A 13,947-nucleotide genomic window follows, 5' to 3' on the forward strand; every position below is an offset into this window, starting at 1 on the left:
TCAGAAAAAGAATCGACATAAGCTTGATAGCTAAATAGAGCAACTGCTCAGGCCACTCTTCAGGCAGCTCCAAGATTACAAATCTTATTAGCTCCATTGATTCATAAGCTTAAAGTTGTTTGAAGAGTGGTCTGACCAACCCAACAAATTGATCAATCCCATAATCCGAAACTCGAAAACTTCAAAGAAATCATCCAACTAATCTGAGAAGTTATAGTATTTGATTCTCACAACACAATGTTCATTACTCAACAAACAAAGACAACAAAAAAAAATAAAAAAAAAGGTTTGAATTAATATTCTCACAACCATAACAAAATTTTCAGTCAAAAGTATTTATGGCTAAAAAATTAAATAAAAGGAGTATTTCTAAAAATAAAAACCAAGCAAATAAAAACTAAAAAATGAGCGAAACAGACAAAGAACAAAACGCAAAATAGTAACAAAATACATAACGACTTTTCATAAAACAACTTAAGGAAGCTAGCATCTGAAATTGGACCACAAAAAAAATGTATCACTGATCAACATTTTTTAAAATTTTCCAACAGCCCTTTATAGAATAGTACTCTAATTATTTTTCACAATCTAATTATTATACAAACAAAATCTAGTTACCAAAAACACACGAGAAAAAACTAAAAACAAAAAAGGTAGTAAGATAAATTTGACTCTCAATTTCTTTGTGTGGTAGAATTAAAAAAAATGGATATGTGAACAACTCAAATACAATTCAAGCACTGTAGGATAATAAAAAAAGATAAACACTTACTCATTTTATTTCAAAAGAATGGCGAACAAAACCAAGAAATAAAATTAGCAAGTGTTTATTTTTTTTTTTGGTTATAAATCACAACTTTGTAAGAAATACATAATAAGAAAAATGTAAGACCCGGTTAATTAACGGCTAATTAACCCATATATGAGAATTTATTCTAGAAAGCCAAAAATGATATTTTTATGGCTTAATATGATAGAGGAAATTGAGACGAGAATTTCGGTACCAATTTTATAGAATTCGGACCAAGATTGGACCGAACGGGCCAAACCGGTCCAACCGGACCCAAAGTGGGCCCTTGGCCCAACATAACTAAACCAAAACCCTAGTTTTCAGCACTCTCTCTCTCCTCACACAACACCAAACACGCTGAAAAAGAGAGGAAATGGGGGAAGAACACTCTCTCAAACCTCTATCTCTCACTTGATCTTCAAACCACCATAACTTTTGATCTAGAGCTCCGATTGCCGCTCCGTTTGCGGCCACGCGTTCACCGCGGAGAGCTCTACAAAACCCATACAACTAATCTTGAGGTAAGCCACGTGTTTCTGTTCGAAATTCCAGCCCTTATTTTCGAGTTTCATGGGTAAAATGTTGAGATTTTGGGTTCTTTGATGTTATAGGACCCAACTCTCTTGAAAGAGAAGGTTAATCTTGTCTCCTTGGACCTTGGGTGTGGTAAGATTCTCAACCCTAGTGTGATTTTGTTGTTCTATGATGTTTGGGTTTTGAGATGTTGTGTATGAGTATGATGGTTGTGGCTTAGGTTGTGTATGTGTGGGTATTGGAGCTTGATTGGTGACTTTGAAAAGCTTGGAAAGGGTTTGGTGGTGAAAAATCTGTTCTTGGAGGTGTTGAGGCCTTGAGAGCTTGTGGATAAGTGGTTTGGAAGTGCTCCGGGGGAGCTTGGGAAAATCGGCTAAGGTATGGTTTCGGTTTCCCGTATCTAATATGTAATGTGGTAGGAAATACTTAGGCTAGAGGCCCTAAGATAGGCATTGAATTGTTGATGTTGTTGAATGATTGAGATATATGATGTGGTCATATATGTGATGATGATTATTAATGCCTTAGTGGTATGATGTATGAGAAATATGCATGTTGTGATATATATACTTGATGACTGGTTATGGTTGAATTGTGGGTTGAACCATGTTGATGGTGAGTATGATGTTGATTGTGTACAATAATAATTTATTGGAATTAGTGTTGTTGAGAATCGGCATGAGGAATAGTATATGATATGTCAATGTGTTTGAGTTTGAGCCACTTGGGTGAAGTGGGGTAAAATGATGAGATAGTGATTTTGGTAATTTGTGGTAATGTGTCAATGTGTGAGTTGAGGAGGCTTGATGTTGAATTTGATATATTTTGATTGATTTCAAAGAAACGGGATGAACTTGGCATGTTTTGATTGGTTTTGAAAAGAGTTGGAAATGGCTTGTTTTGAAATTGGCACTTTGTGGTTTTGTATGAAAATATGGTTTTTGGGCACACTTTGGCGGGACATAACTTGGACTACGGATCTCCGTTTTGTACCAAATCTGTTTAGAAATGAAATTGGATCCGGGATGTCCATGCCGTTCAAAGAACGGGTGAAAGACGATTTAAAATGAGGAAGTTATGTCCGTTGGAAGATTGGGGTTTAAATCTGTGAATTCTGCAGCTTTTAACTTAGAAAATTTTTAGCAGAATGACCCCTTGCGCGTGGGCGTACCTGGCGCGTACGTGCCGATCTTCCAGAAAGCGCCATCCACGCGTGCGTGTGATGTGCGCGGGCGCGCCGATTGTGCTGCACCCAATGCCCAGCCATTTTCCAGAGAGTTATGCCAGAACTGTGCCAGTGTTGTGCCTGGGGCACGAGAACACCCGCGCGTACGCGTGGTTGGCGCGTGCGCGTCGATTGGCAAATCTTTAATCCACGCGTTAGCGTGCATGACGCTTGCACGTCGATGAGTTTTTGAGGCCATCCACGCGTGCGCGTGGAGTGCGCGTACGCGTGGCCCTGTTTTCATCCCAAAGTTGATTTTTGAGTTTTAAAAGCCAAATCTCATACTTCTAAGCCTCCGATCTCACCATTTATGTCTTAAATCATTATGACATGCCTAGCTATTAAAAAGGGGCTAGTGAATGAGGTAACTTGCGAGTGAAGCAAGGGAAAAATGAATGATCAATGAGGATCAAGATGATTATGTGAGATGCGGAGGATGGTGGTGGAAGTGCTTGTTAAGCCATGGGCCGAAAGGCTGTAATTGCTAATGAAACGGCTGGTTATGGATTTAACCATGAGCTGGAAAGGCTGTGTATAATATGAATATTGGCTGGTTCTGGACTGAACCGTGAGCCGGATGGCTGATATGGATGTTGATCCATGGATGAGAATTTATGCATGCTTATGCTGAATTATTGATAATTGAGATTTGCACTTCCACTATCAGAGGCACGAGATCCCTGGGAGGAAGCAGTGGCTAGCCACCACGTGCTCCAGGTGGAGGCTCGAGACTCTGTTGACCCTATGTCGTAAGTGTGGCCGGGCACTGTGAAAGACCCGGATGAGCTCGCCCCCGAAATATTCACCAGTGAGGGTGATGGATATGGATCATGTTTATGATCAAGTTTATAACGAGTATAACTCGAGTTGGGGATGCGCGACAGAGGGACAGTCCAATGGTTAGCTACCAGGACTTGTCGGGTTGGCTCTATAACCGACAGATGATATCATCAGCCACTAGGGACAGGCATTCATCATATGCATACTATGTGAATTGTTTGAGATTGCCTATTTGACTGCATATTACTTGCTAATTGTCTAAATGTCTTAACTGCTCCTATTTGTATATTCTTTGTCTGATATAATTGTGTTTGCTATTATATACTCCTGCTGGTGGTTGGGAGGTTTGAAGGAATTGGAAAGGGAAGTATTAGTTAGACTGAAGAATCTTTAGTCAGATACCCTTATATGGTTTAGCTTGTTTATAAGCTTTGATATTATCTGGAGGAAGTTCTAGGATTGCCTTTGGCTTTCCTCTATTATTATGTATTATATATGTGGAAGCTGTTACCGTGCTGGGGACCTCTGGTTCTCACCCATGCGGATTTTGTGGTTTTCAGATGCAGGACGCGAGGCTTCTCGTTGAGGCATGCTGGAGACTTCTGGATTAGCGAAGATCCTTTGTTCTTGGGACTCTGTTTTGGTTTATATATCTTGTTTAGATACTTTTATCTCCATTAAATAATACAAACTGTGATGACTCCTTCTAGAGGGGATTTTGGAGAATAGGTTGTATGTATTTGTGTCCCTTTGGGTTTCCTTTGGGGTTTCCTTATTTTATTATATGTATATATTATTATGCTCGGACCGGTTATCTTCGCAGCCGGATTTTGAGTCTTGATATTCCCGTTTTTGACACTCTTTATATATATGATCTTGCGTTAGCTTATCCTTTGCTCGTTACGTTATCGATCGGAGAGTTGCGCGTTCGAGTTACGGTTTTTGTTTACCCCTTTTTCTACAAAGGCTCCTAGTTATAATCAATTATTCATACTACTATACGTACTAAATTTTTGTTTTAGAGGTCGTAATACCTTGCCATCTCTGAATTATGACTTAAGCATAAGACTCTGTATGGTAGGGTGTTACAAAAAAAATAAAAAATAAAAAAGGTAGATAGTTAAATTTGACTTTAATTCCATTGTGTTGAATAATTCAAAAAAATAGACATGTGAAAAATTGAATTATAATTCAAGCTCTGTAGGATAATTAAAAAGAAAAAGATAAATACTTACTCATCTTATTTTAAAAGAATGTCAAACAAAACCAAGAAATAAAATTAGCAAGTGCTTATCTTTTCTTCATATAAAAGAGAAATTGCAATGTATAGAATTTCATAGGTTTTCACAGGTTTACCAACTTTTTTCACCAAAATTTTTTTATTATTTAATTGCATAAAATTATATCATTTAAGATTGAGAAAAATAAGTTTTAAAATTATGAAATATGTCATTCGTAATAAAAATATTAAAAACTGATTTAGTATCAACAGTGAAAATAAAATAAATATCTAGAGAAGATAAAAACTTAAAAAAATAGGAGTCTTTCTAAAATAAATAACCAAGCAGATAAGATCTTCAACATGAGACGAACCAAAAAAAATAAAATAAATAATATAACAAAATGCAACTTTTCAAAATACAACTTAACGAATGAAACAACTAAAATTGGACCCTATAATTTGGGAAAAAATATTTCTTCCCGAAATGAGAGAAGCATAAAGAGAAAATCTGCACCAAATCGATTTATACAGAATTTTTCACTATTTAAAACTATGCTTTCTGAAAAGACATGCATAAAAATGTATCACACATCAAAATTTTTCAACAGTTTTTTCAGAACAATATTCTAATTATTTTTAATACACTTATGAACTCTCACGTATCAGAAAAAAAATTATATAACCACATAAGAGAAAACAAAAACATAATTTATGTAAAATTAAGCAAGGAGAATTATTAGTTAACTTCATCAAGTAGCTTTATTTTCAAAATCAACAGCTCCTCGACAATTAAAGAAGACATGAGCAAAAAATAATAAAGTATTCTAAATAGCATCCAAATAAAACTCAAGTTGTGTAAACTTGTATATAAATAAGGGACAAAGATAAATTTGACTATCAAGAAAAAGGAAAAAAAGGGTACAAAGTAAAATTTGACTCTCAATTTTTTCATGTGCAAGAACTCAAAAGGATGAATATGTGAACAACTCAAGTTCAATTCAAGTACTGCAGAGTAAGAAAAAAAAGAGAAGCACTTACTAATCTTAGTTTAGAAAACAGGCAAACAAACATGCATTCATAAAATAAATGCTCGATAAATGATTACAACTCAAATAACACTAAATTCGTATGCATTTTGAAGAAAATAAAAAGGCACCTAATTAATTAATTAGTTCAATACCCAAGAAGAAATAAGGCTGAAATAATTATAGCATAAAAATCCGATGATGAGTGGTGTAAAACCCGGTTAATTAATGGCCAATTAACCCATAAATGAGAATTTATTCTAGAAAGCAAAAAAAAATGTGATTTTTATTGCTAAATATGATAGAGGAGATTGAGACGAGAATTTCGGTACCAATTTTATAGAAATTGGACCAAGATTGGACCGAACAGGCCAAACCGGGCCAACCGGACCCAAAGTGGGCCCTTGGCCCAACTAAACTAAACCTAATACACTCATTTCAGTACTCTCTCTCCTCACTACATGCAAGAAACACGCTGAAATGGAGGCCATGGAGGGAAGAATACTATCTCAAGTTCTTTCTTTTATTTGATCTTCAAACCACCATAACTTTTGATCTAGAGCTCCGATTGCCGCACCGTTTATGGCCACGCGTTTACCACGGAGAGCTCTACAAAACATATACAATCAATCTTGAGGTAAGCCACGTTTTGCTCTTCGAATGTCCAGCTTTGATTTCGAGTTTCATGAGCAAAAATGTTGAGATTTTAGGCTCTTTGATGTTATAGGACCCAACTCTCTTGAAGGAGAAGGTTAATCTTGTCTTCTTGGACCTTAGGTGTGGTAAGATTCTCAATCCTAGTATAATTTGTTGTTCTATGATGTTTGGGTATTGAGATGTTGTGTATGGGTATGATGATTGTGGCTTAGGTTGTGTATATGTGAATATTGGGGCTTGATTGAGACCTTGGAAAGCTTGAAAAGGGATTTGTGGTGGTAAAAATCTATTCTTGGAGGTGTTGAGACCTAGAAGACTTGGGGACAAGTGGTTTGGAAGTGCTCCGGTTGAGCTTGGAAAATCGGCTAAGGTATGGTCTCGGTTTCTCGTATCTAATATGTAATGTGGTAGGAAATACTTAGGCTAGAGGCCCTAAGAAAGGCATTGAATTGTTGATATTGTTGAATGGTTGGGATATATGATGTGGTCATATATGTGATGATGATTATTGATGCCTTGATGGTATGACGTATGAGAAATATGCATGTTGTGATATATGCTTGATGAGTAATTGAGGTTGAATTGTGGGTGACACCATGTTGATGGTGAGTATGATATTGAGTATGTGTAATGATGGTTAATTGAAAGTGGTATCATGGGAAATTGGAATGAGAAAGTATGTATGACATGTTTATGTGTTGTCTCTTAGCCATTTGATTGAGAAGTGTTAAATTAGTGGGATGATGTTTTGCGAATTGTGGTGAAGTGTTGATGTGTGAGTTGAGGAGGCTTGATGTTAATTTTGGTACATTTTAATTGATTTAAAAAAGGGTTGAAATTGGCATGTTTTGGTTGATTTTGAAAAGAGTTGAAAATGGCTTGTTTTGAAAATGGCACCTTGTAGTTTTGTATGAAAACATGGTTTTTGGGAATATTTTGACAGGATATAACTCGGACTACGGATCCCCGTCTTGTACAAAACTTGTTTAGAAATGAAATTGGATCCGGGATGTCCACACCGCTGGAAGAACGGATAGAAAACGATCTAAAATGAGAAAGTTATGTCCGTCGGAAGATTGGGGGTTGAATCTGTGAATTCTGCAGCTTTTAACTTAGAAAATTTTTAGTAGAATGACCCTCCGCGCATAGGCGCACTTGGCGCGTACGCGCCGTTCTTCAAGAAAGCACCATCCATGCGTGCGCATGGTGTGCGCGGGCGCGTCGATGCGCTGCACCAAATGCCCAGCTATTTTCCCGAGAGTTGTGCCAGTTTTGTGCCTGGGGCGCAAGAGCACCCACGCGTACGCGTGGCTGACGCTTGCGCGTCATTTGGCTATTTTTCAATCCACGCGTCCGCGCGTATGACGCTTGCGCGTCAATGAGTTTTGTGGCCATCCACGCGTGCGCGTGGAGTGCTCGTACGCGTGGTCCTGTTTTCATCCCAAAGTTGATTTTTGAGTTTTAAAAGCCAAATTTCATACTTCTAAGCCCCCGATCTCACCACTTATGTCTTAAATCATTATGATATGCCTAGGAATAAGACAAGGAGCTAGTGAATGTGGTAACTTGCGAGTGAAGCAAGGGAAAAATGAGTGATCAATGAGGATCAAAGATGATTATGTGAAATGCGGAGGATGGTGGTGGAAGTGCTTGTTATGCCACGGGTCGAAGGGCCGTAATTGTTAATGAATTGGCTGGTTTTGGATTTAACCGTGAGCCGGATGGCTGGATTATTGCCGTGTTACGGCGGAGCCATGATTATGGCTAAGTATAAATGCATATATGCTGTTGAATGAATTGTGAATGTTTGCATTTCCACTATCGGAGATGAGAGTTTCCCTGAGAGGAAGCAGTGGCTAGCCACCATGTTCTCCAGGTTGAGACTCGAAGCTCTTTTGACCTTATGTCGTCAGGGTGGCCGGGCACTGTGAAAGCCCCAGATGAGCTCACCCCCATAAATATTCACGAGTGAAGGTGATGGATATGGATCATGATTATGATCAAATTTATATTGAGTATAACTCGAGTTGGGGAGACACGACAGAGGGACAGTTCAATAGTTAGCTACCAGGACTTGTCGGGTTGGCTCTATAACCGACAGATGATATCATCAGCCCTTAGGGATAGGCATTCATCATATGCATACTATGTGAATTGTTTGTGATTGCCTATTTGACTGCATATTACTTGCTATCTGTCTAAATGCCTTATTTGTTCCTATTTGTATATCTCTTGTCTGATATAACTGTGTTCGCTATATTATACTCCTGATGGTGGTTGGAAGGTCTGAAAGAATTGGAAAGGGAAGTATTAGTTAGACTGAAGGATCTTTAGTCAAATGCCCTTTATGGTTTAGCTTGTTTATAAGCTTTGATTTTTATCTGGAGAAAGTTCTAGGATTGCCTTTGGCTTTTCTCTATTATTACATGTTATATATGGGGAACTGTTACCATGCTGGGGACCTCTGGTTCTCACCCATGCGGATTTTGTGGTTTCCAGATGCAGGACGTAAGGTTTCTCGCTGAAGCATGCTGGAGACTTCTGGATTAGCGAAGATCCTTTGTTCTCGGGACTTTGTTTTGATTTTATGATTTCTCTTAGATACTTTTATCTCCATTGAATAATACAAACTGTGATGACTCCTCTTATAGGAGATTTTAGAGGATAGGTTCTCTGTTTTTATGTCCCTTTGGGTTTTCTTTGGGGTTTTCCTTATTTTAATATATGTATATATTGCTATGCTCGGACCGGTTATCTTCGCAACCAGATTTTGAGTTTTGATATTCCCATTTTGACACTCTTTCGTATCTATATAATCTCGCATTGGTTTATTCTTGTTCGGCATGTTATCGATCGGAGTGTTGCGCTTTTCGAGTCACGATTTTTGTTTACCCCTTTTTTCTTCAAAGGCTCCTAGTTATAAACATCATTCATACTAATATACGTACTTTTTTTTATTTTTATTTTAGAGGTCGTAATACCTTGCCATCTCTGAATTATGACTTAAGCATAAGACTTTGTATTGTAGGATGTTACATTATGGTATCAGAGCAGTTCGGTCCTGTAGAGCCTGAGGGATGGACTGACTATGCTTCTATGCATTCTCTGTATGTGTGTTATATGCTATTAGTATATCTACTTGATATAATTGGCATAAACATTCATGAGCATACATTTGGGACTTGAAGCACTAGACTTCTGATATTGAGACTGATTAACTTAATATCGAATGTTTGGTGTGTATAGGAACCAGATGGCGCCTCGTGGACACGGTAGAGGCCGTGGGAGAGGTCATATGAATGCTCGTGCGCCAGAGATTAACCCTAACGACCCGGTGAACCTTATGACTGCGTTGGAGAACATGGCTACTGCTATGCAAGCCACTGCTGAGGCTCTTGGTCAACAGATGAACAACCATGGCAATGACAGAAATGGAGCTCAGGGACCAATGGAGATCAGAACTTTCGCTGTGTTGGTGAACAAGTGTAGGGTTGCTGAAGAGTGTGTGAAGAAGGCAGCTGCTGAGAGAGGGAGTCACAAAGGATCATTCCTACAGAACCGAGGGAAGAGCTTTGCACCTAGAGGTCCACCTTTCAAGAGGGGAGGTTCTTTTAGGAGGCCCAACAACAACAACTCCTGAGGAAAAAGGTTTGGAAAGCAGCCTCAGAATGAGCAAGCTTGTGCTAGGTGTGGAAGTCACCATCCGGGAGCCCCGTGCAAGGCCGGGTGGGGCTTGTGCTATTACTGTGGTAAGGCGGGACATAAGGTCCCAAACTGTCCGGAGAAGCAAAAACAAGGTGCCAGGAAGGCGCAACAGACTGGTCGGGTGTTCACCACTTCAACTATAGGTGCTGAGGGATCTGAGGCACTTATCCGAGGTAACTGTGAAATAGCTGGTCGAACTTTAAATGCTTTATTTGATTCGGGAGCATCACATTCATCCATTGCATTTGAGAAAGCCCATGAGTTAGGATTGAAGATCGTAACCTTAGGTTATGACCTAAAAGTGTATAATGCTACCCATGAGGCCATGGTAACTAGGCTAGGATGCCCGAAAGTTTCGTTTAGGTTCAAGTAGTGTGATTTTGTCCATAATTTAATCTGCTTACCGATGATCGGTCTTGACCTTATCTTGGGATTGGACTGGTTATCTGAGAACCATGTCCTGCTTGATTGTTCTACAAAGTCGGTGTACTTTATGCCGGAAGATACAGGAGGACCGGTCGTGGTGAATAATTATTACTTGAATTCGATGATGGTGAACTGTTCCGGAATCGAATGTTAGGGTATCCTGTTGTTAACCGCGGGTGTTTCGGGTGATGATCAAAGGTTGGAAAAGATTCCGATGGTGTGTGAGTTTCCGAAAGTGTTTCCCAATGACATTGATTAATTTCCACCTAACCGAGAGGTCGAGTTTGCTATTGAATTGGTGCTTGGGGTGGGACCAATCTCAAGTGCTCCTTATAGAATGTCACCGTTAGAGATGGCCGAGCTAAAGTCTCAGTTAGAGGATTTGTTGGGTAAGAACTTTATCCGACCAAGTGTTTCCCCGTGGGGTGCTCCAGTGTTACTAGTAAAGAAGAAAGATGGAAGTATGCGGCTCTGTGTGGATTACAGGTAGCTGAACAAGGTCACGATAAAGAATAAGTACCCATTGCCAAGGATTGATGATCTCATGGATCAGTTACATGGAGCTGGGGTTTTCTCTAAGATCGATTTGCGATCCGGTTATCACCAGATAAGGGTGAGGGGTGAGGATATCCCTAAGACCGCTTTCAGGACTCGTTATGGTCATTACGAGTACACTGTAATGTCCTTTGGGTTGACGAACGCTCCTGCAGTATTCATGGATTATATGAATAGAGTGTTCTGTCCGTTTCTGGATAAATTCGTTGTTGTCTTCATTGACGACATACTGATTTACTCCAAAAGTGAAGAAGAGCATGCGGAACACTTAAGGACCGTGTTGCAGATTCTAAAGGAGAAGAAACTCTATGCGAAACTGTCTAAGTGTGATTTTTGGAAGAGTGAGGTGAAGTTTTTGGGTCACGTGGTGAGTAAGAAGGGAATAGCCGTAGATTCAGCCAAGGTGGAGGCTGTGATGGATTAGAAGCAACCAACCACAGTAACTGAGATAAGGAGTTTTCTAGGCTTAGCTGGCTACTACCGAAGGTTCATCAAAGGCTTTTCGTAATTCGCCTTGCCGTTGACAAAGTTAACCCGCAAAGACACACCATTTGTTTGGACTCCTGAGTGTGAGAAGAGCTTTCAGGCGTTGAAGAAAAAGTTGACCACTGCACCTGTGTTGGTGTTACCTAAGCCGAACGAACCGTTTGAGGTGTACTGTGATGCCTCACTAAAGGGTCTAGGATGCGTGCTGATGCAGCATCATAATGTGGTGGCGTATGCCTCATGCCAGTTGAGACCGCATGAAGTTAGTTACCCTACGCATGATTTGGAACTCGCTGCGGTCGTGTTTGCGCTAAAGGTGTGGAGGCATTACCTCTATGGATTTAAGTTCCAAGTTTTCTCCGATCACAAGAGCTTGAAATATCTCTTTGATCAGAAAGAGCTTAATATGAGGCAGAGAAGGTGGATGGAATTATTGAAGGACTACGACTTTGAGTTGAATTACCATCTGGGAAAGGCGAATGTAGTGGCGGATGCGTTTAGTCGGAAGTCGTTATATGCGGCTTGGATGATGCTTCAAGAGGAGAAGTTGCTCAAGGGATTCAAGAGTCTAAAAAAATTGGTGCTCAAGAAGTATCTGAAACTTTGTGTTTGAGCCAATTAGAGATCTCAAGTGACTTTAAGTCTGAACTCCTAAAGGCCCATGAGAATGATGAAGCGTTATGGAAGGTGTTACCGGCTATTGAGCAAGGGAAACAATGGAGAGTGTCAGAAGAAAAAGATGGGTTATGAAGATTCAAGGGTAAGATCATTGTGCCGGAAATTGGCACTTTGAGGCAAGATATCTTAAAGGAGGCACACAAAAGCGGATTCTCCATTCACCCGGGAAGTACTAAGATGTACCATGATTTAAAGGCAATGTTTTGGTGGCCGGGTATGAAGAATGATGTGGCGGAATATGTTTCAAAGTGCTTAACCTGTCAAAAGGTAAAGATTGAACATCAAAGACCTTCCGAAATGTTTCAACCTTTAGAGGTTCTGCAATGGAAGTGGGAAAGTATTGCAATGGACTTTGTGTCAGGATTGCCAAGGACTAGGACTGGTTTTGATGCTATTTGGGTGATTGTGGACCGACTGACGAAATCAGCCCACTTTTTACCCATTCGGATGACTTACACCCTTGAGGAACTAGCACGGGTGTACATAAAGGAGATTGTGAGACTTCATGGCGTACCGGCTACTATAATCACTGATAGAGATCCTCGCTTCACTTCGAGATTTTGGGGTGCATTTCAAAAAGCTTTCGGAACCTGACTAAGCTTGAGTACGGCTTACCATCCTCAAACAGATGGTCAATCCGAGAGGACAATCCAAACGCTAGAGGATATGTTGAGAGCTTGTGTTTTGGACCAATCGGCGAGTTGGGATCGGTATATGCCGTTAGTGAAGTTTGCATACAATAATAGTTACCATGCGAGCATTGGAATGGCTCCGTATGAGGCTTTGTATGGGAGGAAATGTCAATCTCCGCTGTGTTGGTATGAAGCGGGAGAGAAAGGCTTGTTGGGGCCGGAGATGATAGCTTAAACCATTGAACAAGTCAAGAAAATCCAAGATAGGATGCTTACGGCGCAGAGTCGCCAGAAGAGTTATGCTGATCAGAGGCGGAAGCACTTGGAATTTAAGGAAGGAGACCATGTTTTCCTTAAGGTTACTCCAACCACAGGAGTAGGTAGGGCGATTAAAGCAAAGAAGTTGAATCCTAGATACATCGGTCCGTTTTAAATCCTGGAGAGGGTTGGACCGGTGGCGTATCGGATGGCTCTACCACCTGATCTTTCGAACCTGCACGACGTATTTCACGTGTCGCAGCTTCGGAAGTACACTCCTGATGCTAGCCATGTGTTAGAACCTGAATCGGTTCAGTTAAGAGAAGATTTGACGCTTCCAGTGGCTCCAGTCAGAATTGATGATACTAGTATCAAACGGTTGCGTGGAAAAGAGGTTTCATTAGTCAAAGTGGCATGGAGTTGAGGCGGTGTTGAGGAACACACTTGGGAACTTGAGTCGGAGATGCGAACGGATTATCCGCACTTATTCTCAGGTATTTGAATTTGAATTTTGTGGGCAAAATTCCTAATTAGGTGGGTAGAATGTAAAACCCGGTTAATTAATGACCAATTAACCCATAAATGAGAATTTATTCTAGAAAGCCAAAAAAATGTGATTTTTATGGCTAAATATGATAGAGGAGATTGAGATGAGAATTTCAGTACCAATTTTATAGAAATCGGACCAAGATTGGACCGAACGGGCCAAACCGGGCTAACCGGACCCAAAGTGGGCCCTTGGCCCAACTAAACTAAACCTAATACACTCATTTCAGCACTCTCTCTCCTCACTACACTCAAGAAACACGCTGAAATGGAGGACATGGAGGGAAGAACACTCTCTCAAGTTCTTTCTTTCATTTGATCTTCAAACCACCATAACTTTTGATCTAGAGCTCCGATTGCCGCACCATTTGCGACCACGCATTCACCACCGAGAGCTCTACAAAACCCATACAATCAATCTTGAGGTA

At 40.1% G+C, this 13,947-nt stretch overlaps 1 pseudogene; it reads right to left on the bottom strand.

The window, feature by feature from the left end:
• Positions 1–13,947, bottom strand: part of LOC112754590 (cytokinin riboside 5'-monophosphate phosphoribohydrolase LOG7-like) — an 88,827-nt pseudogene that overhangs the window by 50,684 nt on the left and 24,196 nt on the right.

This window comes from Arachis hypogaea, chromosome 16, assembly GCF_003086295.3.
Source record: "Arachis hypogaea cultivar Tifrunner chromosome 16, arahy.Tifrunner.gnm2.J5K5, whole genome shotgun sequence".
In the NCBI taxonomy this organism is placed as follows: domain Eukaryota; kingdom Viridiplantae; phylum Streptophyta; class Magnoliopsida; order Fabales; family Fabaceae; genus Arachis; species Arachis hypogaea.